This window comes from Pseudophryne corroboree, chromosome 4, assembly GCF_028390025.1.
Source record: "Pseudophryne corroboree isolate aPseCor3 chromosome 4, aPseCor3.hap2, whole genome shotgun sequence".
In the NCBI taxonomy this organism is placed as follows: Eukaryota; Metazoa; Chordata; class Amphibia; order Anura; family Myobatrachidae; genus Pseudophryne; species Pseudophryne corroboree.
In genome coordinates, this window is record NC_086447.1 from 24,255,762 (window position 1) to 24,273,261 (window position 17,500).

At 35.3% G+C, this 17,500-nt stretch overlaps 23 non-coding genes across 23 annotated transcripts; all 23 read left to right on the forward strand.

The window, feature by feature from the left end:
• The first annotated feature begins 577 nt into the window (after positions 1-577).
• Positions 578-667, forward strand: TRNAY-GUA (transfer RNA tyrosine (anticodon GUA)). The gene is given in 2 exon segments: positions 578-614; positions 632-667. It is a non-coding gene; the product is annotated as a tRNA-Tyr (tRNA).
• A 239-nt stretch (positions 668-906) lies between these two features.
• TRNAS-AGA (transfer RNA serine (anticodon AGA)) lies at positions 907-988 on the forward strand. Its single transcript has one exon. It is a non-coding gene; the product is annotated as a tRNA-Ser (tRNA).
• A 901-nt stretch (positions 989-1,889) lies between these two features.
• TRNAY-GUA (transfer RNA tyrosine (anticodon GUA)) lies at positions 1,890-1,979 on the forward strand. Its single transcript is given in 2 exon segments — positions 1,890-1,926; positions 1,944-1,979. It is a non-coding gene; the product is annotated as a tRNA-Tyr (tRNA).
• Positions 1,980-3,202: 1,223 nt separating this feature from the next.
• On the forward strand, positions 3,203-3,292 carry TRNAY-GUA (transfer RNA tyrosine (anticodon GUA)). Its single transcript is given in 2 exon segments — positions 3,203-3,239; positions 3,257-3,292. It is a non-coding gene; the product is annotated as a tRNA-Tyr (tRNA).
• A 238-nt stretch (positions 3,293-3,530) lies between these two features.
• On the forward strand, positions 3,531-3,612 carry TRNAS-AGA (transfer RNA serine (anticodon AGA)). The gene has a single exon. It is a non-coding gene; the product is annotated as a tRNA-Ser (tRNA).
• A 1,229-nt stretch (positions 3,613-4,841) lies between these two features.
• On the forward strand, positions 4,842-4,923 carry TRNAS-AGA (transfer RNA serine (anticodon AGA)). The gene has a single exon. It is a non-coding gene; the product is annotated as a tRNA-Ser (tRNA).
• A 902-nt stretch (positions 4,924-5,825) lies between these two features.
• Positions 5,826-5,915, forward strand: TRNAY-GUA (transfer RNA tyrosine (anticodon GUA)). Its single transcript is given in 2 exon segments — positions 5,826-5,862; positions 5,880-5,915. It is a non-coding gene; the product is annotated as a tRNA-Tyr (tRNA).
• Positions 5,916-6,154: 239 nt separating this feature from the next.
• On the forward strand, positions 6,155-6,236 carry TRNAS-AGA (transfer RNA serine (anticodon AGA)). The gene has a single exon. It is a non-coding gene; the product is annotated as a tRNA-Ser (tRNA).
• A 902-nt stretch (positions 6,237-7,138) lies between these two features.
• TRNAY-GUA (transfer RNA tyrosine (anticodon GUA)) lies at positions 7,139-7,228 on the forward strand. Its single transcript is given in 2 exon segments — positions 7,139-7,175; positions 7,193-7,228. It is a non-coding gene; the product is annotated as a tRNA-Tyr (tRNA).
• Positions 7,229-7,467: 239 nt separating this feature from the next.
• TRNAF-AAA (transfer RNA phenylalanine (anticodon AAA)) lies at positions 7,468-7,549 on the forward strand. Its single transcript has one exon. It is a non-coding gene; the product is annotated as a tRNA-Phe (tRNA).
• Positions 7,550-8,435: 886 nt separating this feature from the next.
• On the forward strand, positions 8,436-8,525 carry TRNAY-GUA (transfer RNA tyrosine (anticodon GUA)). Its single transcript is given in 2 exon segments — positions 8,436-8,472; positions 8,490-8,525. It is a non-coding gene; the product is annotated as a tRNA-Tyr (tRNA).
• Positions 8,526-8,764: 239 nt separating this feature from the next.
• On the forward strand, positions 8,765-8,846 carry TRNAS-AGA (transfer RNA serine (anticodon AGA)). Its single transcript has one exon. It is a non-coding gene; the product is annotated as a tRNA-Ser (tRNA).
• A 902-nt stretch (positions 8,847-9,748) lies between these two features.
• TRNAY-GUA (transfer RNA tyrosine (anticodon GUA)) lies at positions 9,749-9,838 on the forward strand. The gene is given in 2 exon segments: positions 9,749-9,785; positions 9,803-9,838. It is a non-coding gene; the product is annotated as a tRNA-Tyr (tRNA).
• Positions 9,839-10,076: 238 nt separating this feature from the next.
• On the forward strand, positions 10,077-10,158 carry TRNAS-AGA (transfer RNA serine (anticodon AGA)). Its single transcript has one exon. It is a non-coding gene; the product is annotated as a tRNA-Ser (tRNA).
• A 1,229-nt stretch (positions 10,159-11,387) lies between these two features.
• TRNAS-AGA (transfer RNA serine (anticodon AGA)) lies at positions 11,388-11,469 on the forward strand. Its single transcript has one exon. It is a non-coding gene; the product is annotated as a tRNA-Ser (tRNA).
• A 902-nt stretch (positions 11,470-12,371) lies between these two features.
• Positions 12,372-12,461, forward strand: TRNAY-GUA (transfer RNA tyrosine (anticodon GUA)). Its single transcript is given in 2 exon segments — positions 12,372-12,408; positions 12,426-12,461. It is a non-coding gene; the product is annotated as a tRNA-Tyr (tRNA).
• Positions 12,462-12,700: 239 nt separating this feature from the next.
• Positions 12,701-12,782, forward strand: TRNAS-AGA (transfer RNA serine (anticodon AGA)). The gene has a single exon. It is a non-coding gene; the product is annotated as a tRNA-Ser (tRNA).
• An 887-nt stretch (positions 12,783-13,669) lies between these two features.
• TRNAY-GUA (transfer RNA tyrosine (anticodon GUA)) lies at positions 13,670-13,759 on the forward strand. Its single transcript is given in 2 exon segments — positions 13,670-13,706; positions 13,724-13,759. It is a non-coding gene; the product is annotated as a tRNA-Tyr (tRNA).
• A 239-nt stretch (positions 13,760-13,998) lies between these two features.
• Positions 13,999-14,080, forward strand: TRNAS-AGA (transfer RNA serine (anticodon AGA)). Its single transcript has one exon. It is a non-coding gene; the product is annotated as a tRNA-Ser (tRNA).
• Positions 14,081-14,982: 902 nt separating this feature from the next.
• TRNAY-GUA (transfer RNA tyrosine (anticodon GUA)) lies at positions 14,983-15,072 on the forward strand. The gene is given in 2 exon segments: positions 14,983-15,019; positions 15,037-15,072. It is a non-coding gene; the product is annotated as a tRNA-Tyr (tRNA).
• Positions 15,073-15,311: 239 nt separating this feature from the next.
• TRNAS-AGA (transfer RNA serine (anticodon AGA)) lies at positions 15,312-15,393 on the forward strand. Its single transcript has one exon. It is a non-coding gene; the product is annotated as a tRNA-Ser (tRNA).
• Positions 15,394-16,295: 902 nt separating this feature from the next.
• TRNAY-GUA (transfer RNA tyrosine (anticodon GUA)) lies at positions 16,296-16,385 on the forward strand. Its single transcript is given in 2 exon segments — positions 16,296-16,332; positions 16,350-16,385. It is a non-coding gene; the product is annotated as a tRNA-Tyr (tRNA).
• A 239-nt stretch (positions 16,386-16,624) lies between these two features.
• On the forward strand, positions 16,625-16,706 carry TRNAS-AGA (transfer RNA serine (anticodon AGA)). Its single transcript has one exon. It is a non-coding gene; the product is annotated as a tRNA-Ser (tRNA).
• The last annotated feature ends 794 nt before the right edge of the window (positions 16,707-17,500 follow it).

Below are 17,500 nucleotides of genomic sequence, written 5' to 3' on the forward strand. Positions count from 1 at the left end.
TTTACTTTCAAATCGTGTCAGATGACTTTCAGTGCTAATTATTATATCATTAACCTCTCCTTTATTAAAAATTGTGCTTTAATGCAAAAAAAGAAAAATAATTGTCTGTGCATACTCTCATGTAGCACAATAATCTTCACTAGCTCAAAAGGCCGCTCATTGTCCAAAATGAATTGTCAAATCAGAACAAACAATGGAATATCCCCATCATTCCTGGAACACTTGATTAGTTTACAAAACAAGCAAAATTTAAAAGAGTGTAGAAGGTTTGATAGGCTCAAGCATCTCTAATCTTGATGTAAGTTTGGCTACACTAAAAAATCTATTGAAAGTGCTTTCCAAACTAGCTCTGTAGCCAGTTGATAGTAATTGCACAAATATAAGTCAAACTATTAGTGATATTTTCCAAATGATTAAACATGACAATTTGTGTGATAAAGCAACACAGGAATAAGTAGTTGAATCTCTTTTGTGTAGTCAAATAATTTTTCATTTTGCTTGGAAAGTTGATAATGTTTAAAATGTACACTCAATCATTTTAATAGCACGTAATATCACAGTGGTATGATCATGGAATCCTTCGATAGCTCAGCTGGTAGAGCGGAGGACTGTAGAGGAGATTGGTACAGAAATCCTTAGGTCGCTGGTTCAATTCCAGCTCGAAGGATGACGCTTTTAATAAACTTAGATGTCAGTACCGACATTTTACAAACCCAAAACTATACCAAGTATAAAGCATTCTCCAAGTTATATTTTAAAAATCATTAACGCAGGTTACTGTGGTCAGGATTAACTTCCAATGGAAATCATCTCTGATACAATATTACTTCAGTCATCCTCACAGCCTGAAATGAAGTAGCTCAACCCCTAGAGAAACTTTTGTGAAAACATCACATTGCATGAGAGGTAGTCGTGGCTGAGTGGTTAAGGCGATGGACTAGAAATCCATTGGTGTCTCCCCGCGCATGTTCAAATCCTGCTGACTACGACCACATGGTTGTTTTATTTTTCAGAAAATTTACTAAAAGCTTGAAACCAGTGTTGCTCAGGGTGAGTCAGGAACTGGCACATCAAAATCTTTAGGATGCCTGCCTATTCTCTCTTTCTCTATCCATCATTCTCCTCCTCTACTTGAGACTGAGCCCAGGAATCTCAGCAGTCATGCTAAGTAGCATTTATTAATTACAAATGCATTTTGAATGTCAAATTTGTAAGAAAGTTTTGTACATTTAGCAAAATATCAAATTCATTTGAAAGAAAATGATGTCCACTCAAAGTAAAAAGAGCTTTGGTTACTTTCAATGCACAACATTTTACTTTCAAATCGTGTCAGATGACTTTCAGTGCTAATTATTATATCATTAACCTCTCCTTTATTAAAAATTGTGCTTTAATGCAAAAAAGAAAAATAATTGTCTGTGCATACTCTCATGTAGCACAATTATCTTCACTAGCTCAAAAGGACCGCTCATTGTCCAAAATGAATTGTCAAATCAGAACAAACAATGGAATATCCCCATCATTCCTGGAACACTTGATTAGTTTACAAAACAAGCAAAATTTAAAAGAGTGTAGAAGGTTTGATAGGCTCAAGCTTCTTTAATCTTGATGTAAGTTTGGCTACACTAAAATATCTATTGAAAGTGCTTTCCAAACTAGCTCTGTAGCCAGTTGATAGTAATTGCACAAATATAAGTCAAACTATTAGTGATATTTTCCAAATGATTAAACATGACAATTTGTGTGATAAAGCAACACAGGAATAAGTAGTTGAATCTCTTTTGTGTAGTCAAATCATTTTTTATTTTGCTTGGAAAGTTGATAATGTTTAAAATTGACACTCAATCATTTTAATAGCACGTGATATCACAGTTGTACGATCATGGAATCCTTCGATATCTCAGCTGGTAGAGCGGAGGACTGTAGAGGAGATTGGTACAGAAATCCTTAGGTCGCTGGTTCAATTCCGGCTCGAAGGATGATGCTTTTGATAAACTTAGATGTCAGTACTGACATTTTACAAACCCAAAACTATACCAAGTATAAAGCATTCTCCAAGTTATATTTTAAAAATCATTAACGCAGGTCACTGTGGTCAGGATTAACTTCCCATGGAAATCATCTCTGATACAATATTACTTCAGTCATCCTCACAGCCTGAAATGAAGTAGCTCAACCCATAGAGAAACTTTTGTGAAAACATTACATTGCATGCGAGGTATTCGTGGCTGAGTGGTTAAGGCGATGGACTAGAAATCCATTGGTGTCTCCCCGTGCAGGTTCAAATCCTGACGACTATGAACACATGGTTGTTTTATTTTTCAGAAAATTTACTAAAAGCTTGAAACCAGTGTTGCTCAGGGTGAGTCAGGAACTGGCACATCAATATCTTTAGGATGCCTGCCTGTTCTCTCTTTTTCTATCCATCATTCTCCTCCTCTACTTGAGACTGAGCCCAGGAATCTCAGCAGTCATACTAAGTAGCATTTATTAATTACAAATGCATTTTGAATGTCAAATTTGTAAGAAAGTTTTGTACATTTAGCAAAATATCAAATTCATTTGAAAGAAAATGATGTCCACTCAAAGTAAAAAGAGCTTTGGTTACTTTCAATGCACAACATTTTACTTTCAAATCGTGTCAGATGACTTTCAGTGCTAATTATTATATCATTAACCTCTCCTTTATTAAAAATTGTGCTTTAATGCAAAAAAAGAAAAATAATTGTCTGTGCATACTCTCATGTAGCACAATTATCTTCACTAGCTCAAAAGGGCCGCTCATTGTCCAAAATGAATTGTCAAATCAGAACAAACAATGGAATATCCCCATCATTCCTGGAACACTTGATTAGTTTACAAAACAAGCAAAATTTAAAAGAGTGTAGAAGGTTTGATAGGCTCAAGCTTCTTTAATCTTGATGTAAGTTTGGCTACACTAAAAAATCTATTGAAAGTGCTTTCCAAACTAGCTCTGTAGCCAGTTGATAGTAATTGCACAAATATAAGTCAAACTATTAGTGATATTTTCCAAATGATTAAACATGACAATTTGTGTGATAAAGCAACACAGGAATAAGTAGTTGAATCTCTTTTGTGTAGTCAAATCATTTTTTATTTTGCTTGGAAAGTTGATAATGTTTAAAATTGACACTCAATCATTTTAATAGCACGTGATATCACAACTGTACGATCATGGAATCCTTCGATAGCTCAGCTGGTAGAGCAGAGGACTGTAGAGGAAATTAGTACAGAAATCCTTAGGTCGCTGGTTCAATTCCGGCTCGAAGGATGAACCTTTGATAAACTTAGATGTCAGTACTGACATTTTACAAACCCAAAACTATACCAAGTATAAAGCATTCTCCAAGTTATATTTTAAAAATCATTAACGCAGGTCACTGTGGTCAGGATTAACTTCCCATGGAAATCATCTCTGATACAATATTACTTCAGTCATCCTCACAGCCTGAAATGAAGTAGCTCAACCCATAGAGAAACTTTTGTGAAAACATCACATTGCATGAGAGGTAGTCGTGGCTGAGTGGTTAAGGCGATGGACTAGAAATCCATTGGTGTCTCCCCGCGCAGTTTCAAATCCTGCCGACTACGACCACATGGTTGTTTTATTTTTCAGAAAATTTACTAAAAGCTTGAAACCAGTGTTGCTCAGGGTGAGTCAGGAACTGGCACATCAAAATCTTTAGGATGCCTGCCTGTTCTCTCTTTCTCTATCCGTCATTCTCCTCCTCTACTTGACTGAGCCCAGGAATCTCAGCAGTCATACTAAGTAGCATTTATTAATTACAAATGCATTTTGAATGTCAAATTTGTAAGAAAGTTTTGTACATTTAGCAAAATATCAAATTCATTTGAAAGAAAATGATGTCCACTCAAAGTAAAAAGAGCTTTGGTTACTTTCAATGCACAACATTTTACTTTCAAATCGTGTCAGATGACTTTCAGTGCTAATTATTATATCATTAACCTCTCCTTTATTAAAAATTGTGCTTTAATGCAAAAAAAGAAAAATAATTGTCTGTGCATACTCTCATGCAGCACAATTATCTTCACTAGCTCAAAAGGGCCGCTCATTGTCCAAAATGAATTGTCAAATCAGAACAAACAATGGAATATCCCCATCATTCCTGGAACACTTGATTAGTTTACAAAACAAGAAAAATTTTAAAGAGTGTAGAAGGTTTGATAGGCTCAAGCTTCTTTAATCTTGATGTAAGTTTGGCTACACTAAAAAATCTATTGAAAGTGCTTTCCAAACTAGCTCTGTAGCCAGTTGATAGTAATTGCACAAACATAAGTCAAACTATTAGTGATATTTTCCAAATGATTAAACATGACAATTTGTGTGATAAAGCAACACAGGAATAAGTAGTTGAATCTCTTTTGTGTAGTCAAATCATTTTTTATTTTGCTTGGAAATTTTATAATGTTTAAAATTGACACTCAATCATTTTAATAGCACGTGATATCACAATTGTACAATCATGGAATCCTTTGATTGCTCAGCTGGTAAAGCGGAGGACTGTAGAAGAGATTGGTACAGAAATCCTTAGGTCGCTGGTTCAATTCTGGCTCGAAGGATGACGCTTTTAATAAACTTAGATGTCAGTACCGACATTTTACAAACCCAAAACTATACCAAGTATAAAGCATTCTCAAAGTTATATTTTAAAAATCATTAACGCAGGTCACTGTGGTCAGGATTAACTTCCCATGGAAATCATCTCTGATACAATATTACTTCAGTCATCCTCACAGCCTGAAATGAAGTAGCTCAACCCATAGAGAAACTTTTGTGAAAACATCACATCGCATGAGAGGTAGTTGTGGCCGTGTGGTTAAGGCGATGGACTAGAAATCCATTGGTGTCTCCCCGCGCAGGTTCAAATCCTGCTGACTACGACCACATGGTTGTTTTATTTTTCAGAAAATTTACTAAAAGCTTGAAACCAGTGTTGCTCAGGGTGAGTCAGGAACTGGCACATCAAAATCTTTAGGATGCCTGCCTGTTCTCTCTTTCTCTATCCGTCATTCTCCTCCTCTACTTGAGACTGAGCCCAGGAATCTCAGCAGTCATGCTAAGTAGCATTTATTAATTACAAATGCATTTTGAATGTCAAATTTGTAAGAAAGTTTTGTACATTTAGCAAAATATCAAATTCATTTGAAAGAAAATGATGTCCACTCAAAGTAAAAAGAGCTTTGGTTACTTTCAATGCACAACATTTTACTTTCAAATCGTGTCAGATGACTTTCAGTGCTAATTATTATATCATTAACCTCTCCTTTATTAAAAATGGTGCTTTAATGCAAAAAAAGAAAAATAATTGTCTGTGCATACTCTCATGTAGCACAATTATCTTCACTAGCTCAAAAGGGCCGCTCATTGTCCAAAATGAATTGTCAAATCAGAACAAACAATGGAATATCCCCATCATTCCTGGAACACTTGATTAGTTTACAAAACAAGCAAAATTTAAAAGAGTGTAGAAGGTTTGATAGGCTCAAGCTTCTTTAATCTTGATGTAAGTTTGGCTACACTAAAAAATCTATTGAAAGTGCTTTCCAAACTAGCTCTGTAGCCAGTTGATAGTAATTGCACAAATATAAGTCAAACTATTAGTGATATTTTCCAAATGATTAAACATGACAATTTGTGTAATAAAGCAACACAGGAATAAGTAGTTGAATCTCTTTTGTGTAGTCAAATCATTTTTTATTTTGCTTGGAAAGTTGATAATGTTTAAAATTGACACTCAATCATTTTAATAGCACGTGATATCTCAGTTATACGATCATGGAATCCTTCGATAGCTCAGCTGGTAGAGCGGAGGACTGTAGAGGAGATTGGTACAGAAATCCTTAGGTTGCTGGTTCAATTCTGGCTCGAAGGATGAAGCTTTTGATAAACTTAGATGTCAGTACTGACATTTTACAAACCCAAAACTATACCAAGTATAAAGCATTCTCCAAGTTATATTTTAAAAATCATTGACGCAGGTTACTGTGGTCGGTATTAACTTCACATGGAAATCATCTCTGATACAATATTACTTCAGTCATTCTCACAGCCTGAAATGAAGTAGCTCAACCCATAGAGAAACTTTTGTGAAAACATCACATTGCATGCGAGGTATTCGTGGCTGAGTGGTTAAGGCGATTGACTAGAAATCCATTGGTGTCTCCCCGCGCAGGTTCAAATCCTGCCGACTACGAACACATGGTTGTTTTATTTTTCAGAAAATTTACTAAAAGCTTGAAACCAGTGTTGCTCAGGGTGAGTCAGGAACTGGCACATCAATATCTTTAGGATGCCTGCCTGTTCTCTCTTTTTCTATCCATCATTCTCCTCCTCTACTTGAGACTGAGCCCAGGAATCTCAGCAGTCATACTAAGTAGCATTTATTAATTACAAATGCATTTTGAATGTCAAATTTGTAAGAAAGTTTTGTACATTTAGCAAAATATCAAATTCATTTGAAAGAAAATGATGTCCACTCAAAGTAAAAAGAGCTTTGGTTACTTTCAATGTACAACATTTTACTTTCAAATCGTGTCAGATGACTTTCAGTGCTAATTATTATATCATTAACCTCTCCTTTATTAAAAATTGTGCTTTAATGCAAAAAAAGAAAAATAATTGTCTGTGCATACTCTCATGTAGCACAATTATCTTCACTAGCTCAAAAGGGCCGCTCATTGTCCAAAATGAATTGTCAAATCAGAACAAACAATGGAATATCCCCATCATTCCTGGAACACTTGATTAGTTTACAAAACAAGCAAAATTTAAAAGAGTGTAGAAGGTTTGATAGGCTCAAGCTTCTTTAATCTTGATGTAAGTTTGGCTACACTAAAAAATCTATTGAAAGTGCTTTCCAAACTAGCTCTGTAGCCAGTTGATAGTAATTGCACAAATATAAGTCAAACTATTAGTGATATTTTCCAAATGATTAAACATGACAATTTGTGTGATAAAGCAACACAGGAATAAGTAGTTGAATCTCTTTTGTGTAGTCAAATCATTTTTTATTTTGCTTGGAAAGTTGATAATGTTTAAAATTGACACTCAATCATTTTAATAGCACGTGATATCACAGCTGTACGATCATGGAATCCTTCGATAGCTCAGCTGGTAGAGCGGAGTACTGTAGAGGAAATTAGTACAGAAATCCTTAGGTCGCTGGTTCAATTCTGGCTCGAAGGATGATGCTTTTGATAAACTTAGATGTCAGTACTGACATTTTACAAACCCAAAACTATACCAAGTATAAAGCATTCTCCAAGTTATATTTTAAAAATCATTAACGCAGGTCACTGTGGTCAGGATTAACTTCCCATGGAAATCATCTCAGATACAATATTACTTCAGTCATCCTCACAGCCTGAAATGAAGTAGCTCAACCCATAGAGAAACTTTTGTGAAAACATCACATTGCATGAGAGGTAGTCGTGGCTGAGTGGTTAAGGCGATGGACTAAAAATCCATTGGTGTCTCCCCGTGCAGGTTCAAATCCTGCCGACTACGACCACATGGTTGTTTTATTTTTCAGAAAATTTACTAAAAGCTTGAAACCAGTGTTGCTCAGGGTGAGTCAGGAACTGGCACATCAAAATCTTTAGGATGCCTGCCTGTTCTCTCTTTCTCTATCCGTCATTCTCCTCCTCTACTTGACTGAGCCCAGGAATCTCAGCAGTCATACTAAGTAGCATTTATTAATTACAAATGCATTTTGAATGTCAAATTTGTAAGAAAGTTTTGTACATTTAGCAAAATATCAAATTCATTTGAAAGAAAATGATGTCCACTCAAAGTAAAAAGAGCTTTGGTTACTTTCAATGCACAACATCGTGTCAGATGACTTTCAGTGCTAATTATTATATCATTAACCTCTCCTTTATTAAAAATTGTGCTTTAATGCAAAAAAGAAAAATAATTGTCTGTGCATACTCTCATGTAGCACAATTATCTTCACTAGCTCAAAAGGACCGCTCATTGTCCAAAATGAATTGTCAAATCAGAACAAACAATGGAATATCCCCATCATTCCTGGAACACTTGATTAGTTTACAAAACAAGCAAAATTTAAAAGAGTGTAGAAGGTTTGATAGGCTCAAGCTTCTTTAATCTTGATGTAAGTTTGGCTACACTAAAATATCTATTGAAAGTGCTTTCCAAACTAGCTCTGTAGCCAGTTGATAGTAATTGCACAAATATAAGTCAAACTATTAGTGATATTTTCCAAATGATTAAACATGACAATTTGTGTGATAAAGCAACACAGGAATAAGTAGTTGAATCTCTTTTGTGTAGTCAAATCATTTTTTATTTTGCTTGGAAAGTTGATAATGTTTAAAATTGACACTCAATCATTTTAATAGCACGTGATATCACAGTTGTACGATCATGGAATCCTTCGATATCTCAGCTGGTAGAGCGGAGGACTGTAGAGGAGATTGGTACAGAAATCCTTAGGTCGCTGGTTCAATTCCGGCTCGAAGGATGATGCTTTTGATAAACTTAGATGTCAGTACTGACATTTTACAAACCCAAAACTATACCAAGTATAAAGCATTCTCCAAGTTATATTTTAAAAATCATTAACGCAGGTCACTGTGGTCAGGATTAACTTCCCATGGAAATCATCTCTGATACAATATTACTTCAGTCATCCTCACAGCCTGAAATGAAGTAGCTCAACCTATAGAGAAACTTTTGTGAAAACATCACATTGGATGAGAGGTAGTCGTGGCCGAGTGGTTAAGGCGATGGACTAGAAATCCATTGGTGTCTCCCCGCGCAGGTTCAAATCCTGCTGACTACGACCACATGGTTGTTTTATTTTTCAGAAAATTTACTAAAAGCTTGAAACCAGTGTTGCTCAGGGTGAGTCAGGAACTGGCACATCAAAATCTTTAGGATGCCTGCCTGTTCTCTCTTTCTCTATCCGTCATTCTCCTCCTCTACTTGAGACTGAGCCCAGGAATCCCAGCAGTCATACTAAGTAGTATTTATTAATTACAAATGCATTTTGAATGTCAAATTTGTAAGAAAGTTTTGTACATTTAGCAAAATATCAAATTCATTTGAAAGAAAATGATGTCCACTCAAAGTAAAAAGAGCTTTGGTTACTTTCAATGCACAACATTTTACTTTCAAATCGTGTCAGATGACTTTCAGTGCTAATTATTATATCATTAACCTCTCCTTTATTAAAAATTGTGCTTTAATGCAAAAAAAGAAAAATAATTGTCTGTGCATACTCTCATGTAGCACAATTATCTTCACTAGCTCAAAAGGGCCACTCATTGTCCAAAATGAATTGTCAAATCAGAACAAACAATGGAATATCCCCATCATTCCTGGAACACTTGATTAGTTTACAAAACAAGCAAAATTTAAAAGAGTGTAGAAGGTTTGATAGGCTCAAGCTTCTTTAATCTTGATGTAAGTTTGGCTACACTAAAAAATCTATTGAAAGTGCTTTCCAAACTAGCTCTGTAGCCAGTTGATAGTAATTGCACAAATATAAGTCAAACTATTAGTGATATTTTCCAAATGATTAAACATGACAATTTGTGTGATAAAGCAACACAGGAATAAGTAGTTGAATCTCTTTTGTGTAGTCAAATCATTTTTTATTTTGCTTGGAAAGTTGATAATGTTTAAAATTGACACTCAATCATTTTAATAGCACGTGATATCACAACTGTACGATCATGGAATCCTTCGATAGCTCAGCTGGTAGAGCAGAGGACTGTAGAGGAAATTAGTACAGAAATCCTTAGGTCGCTGGTTCAATTCCGGCTCGAAGGATGAACCTTTGATAAACTTAGATGTCAGTACTGACATTTTACAAACCCAAAACTATACCAAGTATAAAGCATTCTCCAAGTTATATTTAAAAAATCATTAACGCAGGTCACTGTGGTCAGGATTAACTTCCCATGGAAATCATCTCTGATACAATATTACTTCAGTCATCCTCACAGCCTGAAATGAAGTAGCTCAACCCATAGAGAAACTTTTGTGAAAACATCACATTGCATGAGAGGTAGTCGTGGCTGAGTGGTTAAGGCGATGGACTAGAAATCCATTGGTGTCTCCCCGCGCAGTTTCAAATCCTGCCGACTACGACCACATGGTTGTTTTATTTTTCAGAAAATTTACTAAAAGCTTGAAACCAGTGTTGCTCAGGGTGAGTCAGGAACTGGCACATCAAAATCTTTAGGATGCCTGCCTGTTCTCTCTTTCTCTATCCGTCATTCTCCTCCTCTACTTGACTGAGCCCAGGAATCTCAGCAGTCATACTAAGTAGCATTTATTAATTACAAATGCATTTTGAATGTCAAATTTGTAAGAAAGTTTTGTACATTTAGCAAAATATCAAATTCATTTGAAAGAAAATGATGTCCACTCAAAGTAAAAAGAGCTTTGGTTACTTTCAATGCACAACATTTTACTTTCAAATCGTGTCAGATGACTTTCAGTGCTAATTATTATATCATTAACCTCTCCTTTATTAAAAATTGTGCTTTAATGCAAAAAAAGAAAAATAATTGTCTGTGCATACTCTCATGCAGCACAATTATCTTCACTAGCTCAAAAGGGCCGCTCATTGTCCAAAATGAATTGTCAAATCAGAACAAACAATGGAATATCCCCATCATTCCTGGAACACTTGATTAGTTTACAAAACAAGAAAAATTTTAAAGAGTGTAGAAGGTTTGATAGGCTCAAGCTTCTTTAATCTTGATGTAAGTTTGGCTACACTAAAAAATCTATTGAAAGTGCTTTCCAAACTAGCTCTGTAGCCAGTTGATAGTAATTGCACAAACATAAGTCAAACTATTAGTGATATTTTCCAAATGATTAAACATGACAATTTGTGTGATAAAGCAACACAGGAATAAGTAGTTGAATCTCTTTTGTGTAGTCAAATCATTTTTTATTTTGCTTGGAAATTTTATAATGTTTAAAATTGACACTCAATCATTTTAATAGCACGTGATATCACAATTGTACAATCATGGAATCCTTTGATTGCTCAGCTGGTAAAGCGGAGGACTGTAGAAGAGATTGGTACAGAAATCCTTAGGTCGCTGGTTCAATTCTGGCTCGAAGGATGACGCTTTTAATAAACTTAGATGTCAGTACCGACATTTTACAAACCCAAAACTATACCAAGTATAAAGCATTCTCAAAGTTATATTTTAAAAATCATTAACGCAGGTCACTGTGGTCAGGATTAACTTCCCATGGAAATCATCTCTGATACAATATTACTTCAGTCATCCTCACAGCCTGAAATGAAGTAGCTCAACCCATAGAGAAACTTTTGTGAAAACATCACATCGCATGAGAGGTAGTTGTGGCCGTGTGGTTAAGGCGATGGACTAGAAATCCATTGGTGTCTCCCCGCGCAGGTTCAAATCCTGCTGACTACGACCACATGGTTGTTTTATTTTTCAGAAAATTTACTAAAAGCTTGAAACCAGTGTTGCTCAGGGTGAGTCAGGAACTGGCACATCAATATCTTTAGGATGCCTGCCTGTTCTCTCTTTTTCTATCCATCATTCTCCTCCTCTACTTGAGACTGAGCCCAGGAATCTCAGCAGTCATACTAAGTAGCATTTATTAATTACAAATGCATTTTGAATGTCAAATTTGTAAGAAAGTTTTGTACATTTAGCAAAATATCAAATTCATTTGAAAGAAAATGATGTCCACTCAAAGTAAAAAGAGCTTTGGTTACTTTCAATGTACAACATTTTACTTTCAAATCGTGTCAGATGACTTTCAGTGCTAATTATTATATCATTAACCTCTCCTTTATTAAAAATTGTGCTTTAATGCAAAAAAAGAAAAATAATTGTCTGTGCATACTCTCATGTAGCACAATTATCTTCACTAGCTCAAAAGGGCCGCTCATTGTCCAAAATGAATTGTCAAATCAGAACAAACAATGGAATATCCCCATCATTCCTGGAACACTTGATTAGTTTACAAAACAAGCAAAATTTAAAAGAGTGTAGAAGGTTTGATAGGCTCAAGCTTCTTTAATCTTGATGTAAGTTTGGCTACACTAAAAAATCTATTGAAAGTGCTTTCCAAACTAGCTCTGTAGCCAGTTGATAGTAATTGCACAAATATAAGTCAAACTATTAGTGATATTTTCCAAATGATTAAACATGACAATTTGTGTGATAAAGCAACACAGGAATAAGTAGTTGAATCTCTTTTGTGTAGTCAAATCATTTTTTATTTTGCTTGGAAAGTTGATAATGTTTAAAATTGACACTCAATCATTTTAATAGCACGTGATATCACAGCTGTACGATCATGGAATCCTTCGATAGCTCAGCTGGTAGAGCGGAGTACTGTAGAGGAAATTAGTACAGAAATCCTTAGGTCGCTGGTTCAATTCTGGCTCGAAGGATGATGCTTTTGATAAACTTAGATGTCAGTACTGACATTTTACAAACCCAAAACTATACCAAGTATAAAGCATTCTCCAAGTTATATTTTAAAAATCATTAACGCAGGTCACTGTGGTCAGGATTAACTTCCCATGGAAATCATCTCAGATACAATATTACTTCAGTCATCCTCACAGCCTGAAATGAAGTAGCTCAACCCATAGAGAAACTTTTGTGAAAACATCACATTGCATGAGAGGTAGTCGTGGCTGAGTGGTTAAGGCGATGGACTAGAAATCCATTGGTGTCTCCCCGTGCAGGTTCAAATCCTGCCGACTACGACCACATGGTTGTTTTATTTTTCAGAAAATTTACTAAAAGCTTGAAACCAGTGTTGCTCAGGGTGAGTCAGGAACTGGCACATCAAAATCTTTAGGATGCCTGCCTGTTCTCTCTTTCTCTATCCGTCATTCTCCTCCTCTACTTGACTGAGCCCAGGAATCTCAGCAGTCATACTAAGTAGCATTTATTAATTACAAATGCATTTTGAATGTCAAATTTGTAAGAAAGTTTTGTACATTTAGCAAAATATCAAATTCATTTGAAAGAAAATGATGTCCACTCAAAGTAAAAAGAGCTTTGGTTACTTTCAATGCACAACATCGTGTCAGATGACTTTCAGTGCTAATTATTATATCATTAACCTCTCCTTTATTAAAAATTGTGCTTTAATGCAAAAAAAGAAAAATAATTGTCTGTGCATACTCTCATGTAGCACAATTATCTTCACTAGCTCAAAAGGGCCGCTCATTGTCCAAAATGAATTGTCAAATCAGAACAAACAATGGAATATCCCCATCATTCCTGGAACACTTGATTAGTTTACAAAACAAGCAAAATTTAAAAGAGTGTAGAAGGTTTGATAGGCTCAAGCTTCTTTAATCTTGATGTAAGTTTGGCTACACTAAAAAATCTATTGAAAGTGCTTTCCAAACTAGCTCTGTAGCCAGTTGATAGTAATTGCACAAATATAAGTCAAACTATTAGTGATATTTTCCAAATGATTAAACATGACAATTTGTGTGATAAAGCAACACAGGAATAAGTAGTTGAATCTCTTTTGTGTAGTCAAATCATTTTTTATTTTGCTTGGAAAGTTTATAATGTTTAAAATTGACACTCAATCATTTTAATAGCACGTAATATCACAATTGTACAATCATGGAATCCTTCGATTGCTCAGCTGGTAGAGCGGAGGACTGTAGAAGAGATTGGTACAGAAATCCTTAGGTCGCTGGTTCAATTCCGGCTCGAAGGATGACGCTTTTAATAAACTTAGATGTCAGTACCGACATTTTACAAACCCAAAACTATACCAAGTATAAAGCATTCTCAAAGTTATATTTTAAAAATCATTAACGCAGGTCACTGTGGTCAGGATTAACTTCCCATGGAAATCATCTCTGATACAATATTACTTCAGTCATCCTCACAGCCTGAAATGAAGTAGCTCAACCCATAGAGAAACTTTCGTGAAAACATCACATCGCATGAGAGGTAGTTGTGGCCGAGTGGTTAAGGCGATGGACTAGAAATCCATTGGTGTCTCCCCGCGCAGGTTCAAATCCTGCTGACTACGACCACATGGTTGTTTTATTTTTCAGAAAATTTACTAAAAGCTTGAAACCAGTGTTGCTCAGGGTGAGTCAGGAACTGGCACATCAAAATCTTTAGGATGCCTGCCTGTTCTCTCTTTCTCTATCCGTCATTCTCCTCCTCTACTTGAGACTGAGCCCAGGAATCTCAGCAGTCATGCTAAGTAGCATTTATTAATTACAAATGCATTTTGAATGTCAAATTTGTAAGAAAGTTTTGTACATTTAGCAAAATATCAAATTCATTTGAAAGAAAATGATGTCCACTCAAAGTAAAAAGAGCTTTGGTTACTTTCAATGCACAACATTTTACTTTCAAATCGTGTCAGATGACTTTCAGTGCTAATTATTATATCATTAACCTCTCCTTTATTAAAAATTGTGCTTTAATGCAAAAAAAGAAAAATAATTGTCTGTGCATACTCTCATGTAGCACAGTTATCTTCAATAGCTCAAAAGGGCCGCTCATTGTCCATAATGAATTGTCAAATCAGAACAAACAATGGAATATCCCCATCATTCCTGGAACACTTGATTAGTTTACAAAACAAGCAAAATTTAAAAGAGTGTAGAAGGTTTGATAGGCTCAAGCATCTCTAATCTTGATGTAAGTTTGGCTACACTAAAAAATCTATTGAAAGTGCTTTCCAAACTAGCTCTGTAGCCAGTTGATAGTAATTGCACAAATATAAGTCAAACTATTAGTGATATTTTCCAAATGATTAAACATGACAATTTGTGTGATAAAGCAACACAGGAATAAGTAGTTGAATCTCTTTTGTGTAGTCAAATCATTTTTCATTTTGCTTGGAAAGTTGATAATGTTTAAAATGAACACTCAATCATTTTAATAGCACGTAATATCACAGATGTACGATCATGGAATCCTTCGATAGCTCAGCTGGTAGAGCGGAGGACTGTAGAGGAGATTGGTACAGAAATCCTTAGGTTGCTGGTTCAATTCCGGCTCGAAGGATGAAGCTTTTGATAAACTTAGATGTCAGTACTGACATTTTACAAACCCAAAACTATACCAAGTATAAAGCATTCTCCAAGTTATATTTTAAAAATCATTAACGCAGGTTACTGTGGTCGGTATTAACTTCACATGGAAATCATCTCTGATACAATATTACTTCAGTCATTCTCACAGCCTGAAATGAAGTAGCTCAACCCATAGAGAAACTTTTGTGAAAACATCACATTGCATGCGAGGTATTCGTGGCTGAGTGGTTAAGGCGATGGACTAGAAATCCATTGGTGTCTCCCCGCGCAGGTTCAAATCCTGCCGACTACGAACACATGGTTGTTTTATTTTTCAGAAAATTTACTAAAAGCTTGAAACCAGTGTTGCTCAGGGTGAGTCAGGAACTGGCACATCAATATCTTTAGGATGCCTGCCTGTTCTCTCTTTTTCTATCCATCATTCTCCTCCTCTACTTGAGACTGAGCCCAGGAATCTCAGCAGTCATACTAAGTAGCATTTATTAATTACAAATGCATTTTGAATGTCAAATTTGTAAGAAAGTTTTGTACATTTAGCAAAATATCAAATTCATTTGAAAGAAAATGATGTCCACTCAAAGTAAAAAGAGCTTTGGTTACTTTCAATGTACAACATTTTACTTTCAAATCGTGTCAGATGACTTTCAGTGCTAATTATTATATCATTAACCTCTCCTTTATTAAAAATTGTGCTTTAATGCAAAAAAAGAAAAATAATTGTCTGTGCATACTCTCATGTAGCACAATTATCTTCACTAGCTCAAAAGGGCCGCTCATTGTCCAAAATGAATTGTCAAATCAGAACAAACAATGGAATATCCCCATCATTCCTGGAACACTTGATTAGTTTACAAAACAAGCAAAATTTAAAAGAGTGTAGAAGGTTTGATAGGCTCAAGCTTCTTTAATCTTGATGTAAGTTTGGCTACACTAAAAAATCTATTGAAAGTGCTTTCCAAACTAGCTCTGTAGCCAGTTGATAGTAATTGCACAAATATAAGTCAAACTATAAGTGATATTTTCCAAATGATTAAACATGACAATTTGTGTGATAAAGCAACACAGGAATAAGTAGTTGAATCTCTTTTGTGTAGTCAAATCATTTTTTATTTTGCTTGGAAAGTTGATAATGTTTAAAATTGACACTCAATCATTTTAATAGCACGTGATATCACAGCTGTACGATCATGGAATCCTTCGATAGCTCAGCTGGTAGAGCGGAGTACTGTAGAGGAAATTAGTACAGAAATCCTTAGGTCGCTGGTTCAATTCTGGCTCGAAGGATGATGCTTTTGATAAACTTAGATGTCAGTACTGACATTTTACAAACCCAAAACTATACCAAGTATAAAGCATTCTCAAAGTTATATTTTAAAAATCATTAACGCAGGTCACTGTGGTCAGGATTAACTTCCCATGGAAATCATCTCTGATACAATATTACTTCAGTCATCCTCACAGCCTGAAATGAAGTAGCTCAACCCATAGAGAAACTTTTGTGAAAACATCACATTGCATGAGAGGTAGTCGTGGCCGAGTGGTTAAGGCGATGGACTAGAAATCCATTGGTGTCTCCCCGCGCTGGTTTAAATCCTGCTGACTACGACCACATGGTTGGTTTATTTTTCAGAAAATTTACTAAAAGCTTGAAACCAGTGTTGCTCAGGGTGAGTCAGGAACTGGCACATCAAAATCTTTAGGATGCCTGCCTGTTCTCTCTTTCTCTATCCGTCATTCTCCTCCTCTACTTGAGACTGAGCCCAGGAATCTCAGCAGTCATACTAAGTAGCATTTATTAATTACAAATGCATTTTGAATGTCAAATTTGTAAGAAAGTTTTGTACATTTAGCAAAATATCAAATTCTTTTGAAAGAAAATGATGTCCACTCAAAATAAAAAGAGCTTTGGTTACTTTCAATGCACAACATTTTACTTTCAAATCGTGTCAGATGACTTTCAGTGCTAATTATTATATCATTAACCTCTCCTTTATTAAAAATTGTGCTTTAATGCAAAAAAAGAAAAATAATTGTCTGTGCATACTCTCATGTAGGACAATTATCTTCACTAGCTCAAAAGGGCCGCTCATTGTCCAAAATGAATTGTCAAATCAGAACAAACAATGGAATATCCCCATCATTCCTGGAACACTTGATTAGTTTACAAAACAAGCAAAATTTAAAAGAGTGTAGAAGGTTTGATAGGCTCAAGCTTCTTTAATCTTGATGTAAGTATGGCTACACTAAAAAATCTATTGAAAGTGCTTTCCAAACTAGCTCTGTAGCCAGTTGATAGTAATTGCACAAATATAAGTCAAACTGTTAGTGATATTTTCCAAATGATTAAACATGACAATTTGTGTGATAAAGCAACACAGGAATAAGTAGTTGAATCTCTT